The following is an 8271-nucleotide window of genomic DNA, read 5'->3' as shown; positions in this document are numbered from 1 at the left end:
TGTAATTTAGAGTGCAATTGCGTGCTCGTTAAATTATTTGAATTGGTTATTGCAGCTGATTTTGACAGAATTTTGCATTGTTTATATAATTATAAACAAAATGTGGTAAGTTTTTTATCTTACTTTGCTAATCCACTATTTTCTATGTACTGATGTATTAGAATACATGTTTGTCCGCCATTAGATTCGCATATTCCTCACACCTAAAATCAATTTGTCACAGATTGTAAACCTATGCAATGTAAGAAATTGACTGTTACTTCTAATATTTTTATGTGGTTTTTCGGGTCTTTGGACACAACCTTAGATCATCAAAGACTAAGAACCGATTTGTGCTATGGAAGAAATATCTAATGATATTGATACAGAAAAGTGTTAAATTTTGTTTTGCAATTTACATAATGGATCGTACACCTAACAGAAAGAAGTGGTGCAGACGAGCACATTGCAGTAAAACTCACATAATACCTTTACTAATATTTCATTGTTGTTAATTCATGTTTAAATTTCTATTTTATCGTTATCGAATCTATACACCTATATACTCACTCTGGAAGATTAAGTATTGCCAAAATCACTAATATGTATATAGGATCCTTTTACCTTATGCTTTTTATAAATAAGCCAGGAGGCACTCTGTTCTATACAAGATTTACATTTATTGCAGTGTATAATAGTGCTGGGGCTGTAGCTCTTTGTACCCATTTTATGGTACCAGTTGTTTTTTCATCAATTATTTTCACATTTCCACTTCAAGTGATAAAGATTCTGTCATTATTTTTTTTCTATCTTAAGTAGTTATTCATACAGGACCCAGGTCTATATTCACCACAATTTATAATATTTTTTTTTGAAATGCGATTTTTTTCGTATAACTATTATTTTGAGATTTTTCCTTATATCATTCTAGTGATAAATCGTGAGATATTGATGCAAGGATTTGTCATATTATATAAAAAAGAAATTAAGCGTGCCATTTACTTTGCAGCCTTTACATTAGCAGGTGTTTTTAATTTTTTTTTCAAATTCTTGAAATTATAAAAAAACTGATCATCACGTTCTTTCTCTAATATAATCATGCTGTAATTTTATAAACTGCATTCACTATTTTTTCACCTACTTTCTAATAAATCTGTTAATGTGTTTTTCAACGGCATTTTTTTCATTTTTTTTACATGTAAATTAAACTTACTTATATTTAATACGAATTTTTTGTTTAGTATCTGAATTCACATAAATTTTAAGATTGGTAATTCTGTTATATTTATATTATTTTGTAATTATAAACACCCAATACATCCGTTATATATCCAAGATTTTTTATGCTGTCGCATTGTCTTAAGCTGTTTTTTTATTTTTTTCTGTACTTTCTTCTTGCGCTATAAAGGAGCACTAAGTCTTTTTCATTCCGAACATTTTATAGCTTTTTTTTTTCTTTTACTAAAATTAAATTAAATTATTTTATTTATGCAGATCCCCTTTTTTGGTGATCTGTTTGTAATTTAACTGGATGTATTAAAAGGATCTTGATAATTTCATGAATATCTGAAGGTTGATTGGCGCTTGTCTTGACAAAATTATGTAGATCAGCAACTACTTTCCTATTTTCTTCGTTTAAGGCTACATTCCGTTTCTTTGTAAACCATTATCTCTTGATTAGATCGAAAATAATTTATGATAATCGGATTCGCATTTTAAAAAATTACTGTCTCTTCAATCCATATTAAGATTTGAAATATCATCGCTTTTTATTTTAATTTTTTTCGAAGTTTCGCAATCCAATTTTTATACTAGTTTATTCACATTTTAAACCAATAATATTATATTTCCTAGCTTCGTTACTTGTTGTAAATTCAAGTGCAGAGCAAACTTGTCGTTATGTAAGTCATTATATTGTACCAACGAAGTCGTGGCATACGCTTAAAGCATATAGAATTATTTATACCCCCTTGAATAAATCATTCCATTGATAAACTTGCATTTTTGAACGCTTTTATCGTAATGATGATATTCGAAACATATTATTATTTTTTCTAGAGTGTTTTAGTCCGTTTATTGCACCTTTTTTTTACTGGATCATTTTGGATGTTTTTGCTACTTTAGTTTCTTTGTTCTGATTTGATTCATAATTAAAATATCTTATTTACGGGATAATTTTTTGATTATATTTTTATACATTCTCAAATCTATCGAGGGATACAATTCTTGGGGAAAATTTCGAAGATACTTTTTACTATTTATTCCTATTCTATATTCTCATCGATACCCCTTCCTATCTCGGATTAACACATGAATAAAATGATGTGCTTTTGTTGCATTTGGTATAGTAGAATATAATTTCAAATATTTTGCTTAATAATTTAACCGATCTAATACAATAATTTAAATACGCATTCTGTATATTTTCAACTCTATTTCTTGCGTTTTTACTTTATTGATCTAAAAATACTTAAAAACGCTTTTATTTATTTTCATGTAAAATAATACGGTTTGTGTATTTCATATCCATTTTTAGTATTTTATCCCATTTTATATTATTATGATATTCGTAATTTAAAAAAATTTAGATAATATTTAGTTTTTTATTTTTTTGACAGTATTTAGCGTGGTTAAAATATTACGGTTACTTTGGAGGGATTTAAGAGTTCGAGTTCTCAAAAGCATCTCGAATTTTAAAATATATTTATAACAAATTGTAATCTTTTAGGGGCTTCAAAAGAGAAAATCAAATCAAAAGATTTCAAAATAAGAGTAATTAATTACATAATAATTTAAATTTCAATGTTCATTATCAATAAACGGAAGGCAATTCTAAAATCGTTTTAACTGGATCCGAACCCACGGATACCTTTCTAAAAAAAGGTTTTATATATATGCGCTAAGACATGCTATGGGCTGCACAATATTTTGTAACCATGGTTTTGCAACTTTTATAAACATCTTATTTGTAAATATTTATGGGCACATATGATTTTTAACCGATGCGAATTTTCTGTAGGCGCTTTAATTACTTGAACACGAAAATCTGCCAATCAATACTTTTTTTAATATTTCTCAAACCTCCCTCAACATTCACGACTATTCATTCATGCGTCTTTCTATACTTAATAGTTTTGTTTGTACATAAGTTTCTGCTTTAATTGGCATTCCAAATGTTTTGATATACGACTTTCGGTAGTTTATATCAAATAGCATTTACCAAAATCAATAATTAAAAAGTTGTGATAGATTTCTTTTTATCTTTAACAAGACATATATCAAAGTCTTATTGAGCCTTCTAAAATGAATTTCGATTTATTTGAAATAGAATTTAAATTTTAGTTATATTATAATTAAAATACTAGAAAGGGTATCGTTAAATTCAAATCTGCGTTATTAAATTTTTATTTTATGGTAAGAATAAAGGGTTTTACGGGCATATTGAGTAAAAAAAGCTGTGTTTATTTTTCATAATTCTATATTTATCGCATCTTTTATCGTTTCTAAAATAAGAAAAATGCTTTCAATTTATTTTTATTTTACTAATATATTAGCTAATATGCGTAAATAATTACATATTGGCTATGAACACATATCAATCTGGGTTAAGTTAATCACCCGAATTTTTAATAAACACAAATTGTATATAAATTGGGAAATTAAGTTATTTTGTTTTTTTTGTAAGATTAGATCACAAAATTTATATCTTACGTCAGCTTGAACAAAAACATGCAAACAAGGTTTATCCTATCAAATCCGAAAAATAATCTTTTTCGTATCATGATATATGTGATGATTATGGGATATTTAATGTTTTTAAAGCAATAATATCAATAATTTTCCATATTGAAATGAAATATCCTACTTTTTATTTCCATAACCTCTATAAAAAAATGTTGTGATATATTATATCATGAAAAAAACGTAAACTATAATGTCAAAAACTTAATCATTTTTAAATTTATTTGGATATATGATAATTGTTCTACTTTTTTTAGGCACATTTTTCGAATAAAACTAAATTCTATGCAATATTTGTAAATATGTCCGTGTTAATTTTAGATATATATATTAAAAAATTTCTTTTTCTAAATCTTAAAATAGTGCAATCAAAATAAGAACTAAAACTATTTTGTTTCGTTGCCACTATTGTATATTTAAAGCTTTTAATCTAGTATCTTTACCCAATAATTAGGTTTATATATTTATTATAATAAGATATTTTCTTATTGTTTTTATATAAACTATTTATTCTTAGCACCAAAAGCAAAAAAATCCCTTTAGTGTATCAAAAAAATTATAAATGGATTTTCAAGCATCGATTTTTTGTTTTTGCATTAAACATGACTCTTAACGTTATAAAAATTAGATTATTAATGGCTTTTGTATCCTAAATAATATTGAAATAAAGATTTTTTTTGACACTGTGTAAGATTCTCTTACATAGATGTTGTTTCTATTCGAAAATGCATTCGAAAAGAAGTATTAATTTTTGTAATTTTTAAAATGATTTGTGTCTTTTTATGATTTGACTGCTGCATGGCTTATAATATAAAACCTAATTACTCTTTTAAACATAAAACTTTCTATAGTTTAATGCCCAACTTCAAGATTTTATTTTTATTGCGTATAAATTATTCATACCACGCCTGATTGTATAAAACATATTATTTTGCACTTATTTGATATCATGATAAATAAAAATTATATCACGTGATATTATTTTCTACTTTTACTGTTTTTTTTATAATAAATTTGTATTAAAATTTTCTTATTGCGTAATACAAAATCTAAAATAAATAAATCATGAAATAAAATGCTCTAACATGAAAAAAAACACAAAAATTTTACATCTGTTTTTCATTTTTTATCATCACATAACATATTACTTCTCATAGGTCAAGCCTAAATTTTTATCAACTGATATAAAAAAAATCAATGTTCTGTGCAGAATATTTTATGTCGTAGTATAATGTAAAAAAACGGCTAGATAAATATAATTTAACTACGTTATAGAAGTCACAGTCCTTGAAAAACATCAAATCATATCAAAAATAGCCTTTTTACTTATTTTATTATACTTTCGGGTAGTATAGAAATAATTCAATACCTTCATTCAGGTGTATTTTAATAACAAAGACTTTACAAAGAGGTGAAAAAATTGACTATTGTTGGCTGGAAACCTTGCAGTACGATTGCATTAAATACGAAATTTTTTATCTAAAAATACTACTTGTGTAAAGAGAAAAACATTGGAAACAATAAAAAATGAAATGAATTTTGTTACTTATAGAGGATCATATTTTTGCGTTAAAATTAAAAATATTTTAATGTTTTTATTTGATTTTAAACATATGAAATTTATTGTTATATTATATTTGCAATTTACAATATGATTTTATATTTCGTGTGAAGAATCTCAACAGCATATAATTTTGTATATGTTTATATAAATCATTCTTCATTTATTACTTTTTTTATTTTCTCTACAAACTATAGATATTATATTAATTGTATAAACATTTGATGCCTTATCTCAGCTAAAATGCGTAAATAAGTAGACATCTGGCTATTTAAAACGTTAGTTTGGGCACTAACTAGTCTTCTCGAATTTTTTATAAATAAAAAACAAATATAAATTGGTAAATTGTATGTATTTGTATTTTTGTAAGATCTAAATCACAAAATTTATATCTTACATCAACTTGTACAAAAACATGTAAACAAAGAATGTTTTAATCAAATCCGAAAAATAATCTTCTTCGTACCATGATATTTTATTGATTATAAAATTATCAATTTTATCTCAGCAATAATTGATAATTTCTTATGTTCTTATGAAATATTCGCACTTATTATTTCCATAGCCTAATTAAAAAATGTTGAGATATAATATATCATGTATAAAAACGTTAACAAATGTGTTTAAAACATTATCATATTTATATTTTTTTGGCAATATGATAATTTTTCTTCTTTTTTTAGAGTCATCTTTCGAATAAAAGTAAATTCTATACAATAATATTTAATATAACATGATTAATTATAGAAATATATAAAAAATTTGCTTTTTCTAAATTTAAAAACACGTGAAATCAGAATAACGGTCGTAATTTTTTATATTTTTTGATTTCTATTTTTCTGCAGATATGCAAATCAAGTATTACTAACTAAATAACAATCTTATAACGAATGAAAACCTAAAATATTGATTAATTTTATTGTTAAAAATATGAGTTTGATATTAAAATTTATATAATTTCTAGATCCGATTGCATTGTAAAGCTTGAAGTTTTTTCAAATCAATTTTACGTTAGTTTTCAATAAAACACTTTCTGCTTTTGTATTGACCCATGATTTGCCACATTATAAAAGAAATATTATTCAATATTCGTGCAATTTAAAATATGATTGAAAAAAAAAGATTCTGTGACACTAGTTCATAGATTCTATTTATAATGGATGTTTTTTTATTCAAAAATGCATTTAAAAAGAATTATAAATTTTTATAAAATGCAAAATAATTTGTTTTTTTAGCGGTCAGTAACCTTTTTATTAAAATAAATATTAAACTTGCTATATATAATACACAATTACAAGATTTTATTTTTATCATTTCAAATTTATTGTGCCACGCCTGACTTTATAAATTACCAAATTTTGTACTTTTTTTAAATTTTATAGAAAAAACGCCTTAAAAATGATGGTATTTGTCTAGTTTTATCTTTTTTATAAAAAATATTTTTTTGTATCAAGTTTTTATATTATGTAAACCGATCTAATATATTTCCCTGCATTATTTGGCCAGCTTAAACAAAAAATTATCCTGAACTTTTTTATTATTTATTATAGTTTTAATGTGATACTTCATGTATATAAAATACTTTAATTATATCTTTTTATTTAAGAATATAAAAAATGAATTTCTTCCTTTTCCGTGCATAATAAAAATAAATTGAATTTAAGATATATTAACGGATATAAAACTCTATTTTACCTTGTAATCAGAATCTGATCTTCTGTAAAAACACCATCATGCCAAAAACGGCTTTTATTATTTGCATTTGTGTTCGCTTATGGTTCACAGAGCTTATAACACCACAATCAGGTGTAGTTTTATAGCAGAAAATTTGTATATCGCATAAGACAATCAAAGTGTACGTTTTGTAAAATTAGCAGTAAGATGGCTTAAATTAATGCACTTCTTCTTCATAAAAAGCTTGTTTAAACAGAACGAGAAACTTCAATCATTATATTGTAAATACCAAGACGCAATGATATCTACCCAGACGGTTATCTAATCTTAAAAAATTATTCTGAAAAATTTAAGTATTACGTTCAAAGAGAGGCAGAAAGGTTTTCTATGTCACATGCTATTTTTTTGCTTAGTAAAACTTAAAATGTAAGAACACTGCTATTTTCTTATCACTACAAAAAAATGTACAAACTAATCCAAGATAATAACTGCGCTTACTTATATTTTATTAATTTTCCTTGAAATAAAATACCAGATGTCGTTCTATAAATTCTTTACTTCTTCGCATTCCTGTTTTTTTTTACAGGTTTAAATTTAATTTGGTTTGGAAAATTTACATCAGAACCAGAAAGTAAACATTTATAAAAAGCTAAGCGCCAAATATTTGACACTTTGATTCATTTTGGAAGAAAAATATAAGTTTGGTATTATAGCCATGGAGCAAATAAAATGTAAAGTGCTATTTATTTGCTTTTACGTAAAAACTGCTTGAAATTCAAGAAGTTATTATAATAAACTACATTTCATGTGGTAAATCACAATATATATAACAAGTTGAAAGGAGATAAGAATATCTTCAAACATAAATTTAAATTTTTTTATAAATTTTTGTTTTTTTTTTATATAATTACCTCTTAAAATTTTATCTCATTATGTCAATGCTAAAAAGGATAAGAATTGATGTAGAATATAAGCCACACCAAAATTTACCTATTTCATGGTTTTTTATAAACATTTTTTTCGAAAAAACAATTTAAGTACAATCGAACTACAAATAGGATTTAATATATATTTATTAGCTGTATAAATATTTACTTTTAAGCCAAGACAAGGTTATATAATTTTGGGAATTGCTAACATTTAAAAAACAATACTTGCATATCTTTTTAGACTTTCTTACTGTATCTTTTATAAAAATAATAAGTAAAGGTATAACTTTATATGCAAGAATTATGATATATGATTAATTTAAAAAATCCTTACATTATAAATTACAATAAATTCGTTTGTTAAATTTAGCTGATTAAAATTACGAG

Source organism: Rhyacophila brunnea, unplaced genomic scaffold (assembly GCF_057557595.1).
Source record: "Rhyacophila brunnea isolate RB1 unplaced genomic scaffold, BYU_Rbru_1.0 scaffold_34, whole genome shotgun sequence".
Classification (NCBI taxonomy): domain Eukaryota; kingdom Metazoa; phylum Arthropoda; class Insecta; order Trichoptera; family Rhyacophilidae; genus Rhyacophila; species Rhyacophila brunnea.
This window is presented reverse-complemented; position numbering follows the sequence as displayed.